Consider the following 1563-nt stretch of genomic DNA (forward strand, 5'->3'; position numbering starts at 1 on the left):
CAGGGCAGACCACGCAAAACAGGGCAGGCCCAGCAAAGATTTGACTTGGGGGATGAACTGGTCGAGAGCCAAGGGAAAAAAAATAGGATTTTTTTGGTTTTTTGTTGTTGTTGTCTTTTAAGAGAGCCCTGCAGGGGGAAGGAATATTTTAGTCGACGTTGATTGGATCTTGTTTGAGTGACAGAAGTCCCAAGTGATTGTTGTTCAAATGTGAGAAGCAGCGTGGCTCAGTGGAAAGAGCCCGGGCTTGGGAGTCTGAAGTCATGGGTTCTAATTCCAGCTCTGCCGCTTGTCAGCTGTGTGACTTTGGGCAAGGCGCTTAACTTCTCTGTGCCTCAGTTCCCTCATCTGTAAAATGGGGACTAAGACTGTGAGCCCCACGTGGGGCAACCTGATCACCTTGTATCCTCCCCAGTGCTTAGAACGGTGCTTGGCACATAGTAAGCACTTAACAAATGTTATCATTATTATTATTATTATTATTATTATTATTATTATTATTATTATTATCTCCCCTGTAGCACACTGGCCAAAGGAGTCCCTCTGGCCTGGTCCTCCCATCCCAGCCATCCCTGTTCCTGCAAACTTCCTGGCGCCCCTTTCATACCCTGAACTCACCCCCCCCGTCTCCTCCTCACTGCCCCTGTTCTAAATCCAGGGGCAAGATTCAGGTTTTGGGGGCGGGGGAGAAGAGGAAACCCATGATGGGAGGGGGCGGACCACAGCGAAGGAGGAGGAAGATCTCATCATTCCCAACAGGCGGTTCCGTCGTAAACAAACCTCTCGACTGCTCTCCGCCGCGGGAATGAAATGAACCAAATCCCATTTCCAGCAGGCCCGATCCTAGGCCTCTCCGTCCAGATGGTTGCAATAAACCCCCTCCTTCATCTAAATGGAAAAAGCGACTCCGCTGCGGACCACGCTATCCCAGACAAGCGCGGGAAGTGATGTCTGAGTCAGCGAGCAAAATCAAAAGTCTCATTTTCAAAAAAAGGTACTGGTGGTCAACAGACGGACTGTGGGAAGCCTTAGCTCTTACGTGGGCTCCAGGGATCATGAACTGCGTGAGTGTGACATTACTCATTTAACCGAGTTCAGCTTGAGGCTAAATCCCCGCGACAGTCTCGTCCTGCTCCTTCTGAAGGATCAGAGAGCAGTAACAAGTGCATCCAGCCAGCTCCACAGGCCAGATCCAGAAATCTTTTTCTTTCTTTTTTACGGTCTTTGTTAAGCATTTACTAGGAGCCAGGCACTGAACTAAGCACTGGGCTAATCAGATTGGACGCAGTTCAGGTCCCACGTGGGGCTCACAGTCTTCATCCCCATTTTACAGATGAGCTCCTTATGGGCAGGGAATGAATCTGCTGGTTCTGTTGTCTCATTCTCTCCCAAGTGCTTTGTGCAGTGCTCTGCACAAAGTAAGTGCTCAATAAATCACTGATTGATTGATTGAATGATGAGGGAACCGAGGCTCAGAGAAATGAAGCGACTTGCCCCACGCCACCCAGGGGACAAGTGGCGGAGCCGGGATTCAACCCCAGGTCCTTCTAATTCCCAGACCCT

This window comes from Tachyglossus aculeatus, chromosome 20, assembly GCF_015852505.1.
Source record: "Tachyglossus aculeatus isolate mTacAcu1 chromosome 20, mTacAcu1.pri, whole genome shotgun sequence".
Classification (NCBI taxonomy): domain Eukaryota; kingdom Metazoa; phylum Chordata; class Mammalia; order Monotremata; family Tachyglossidae; genus Tachyglossus; species Tachyglossus aculeatus.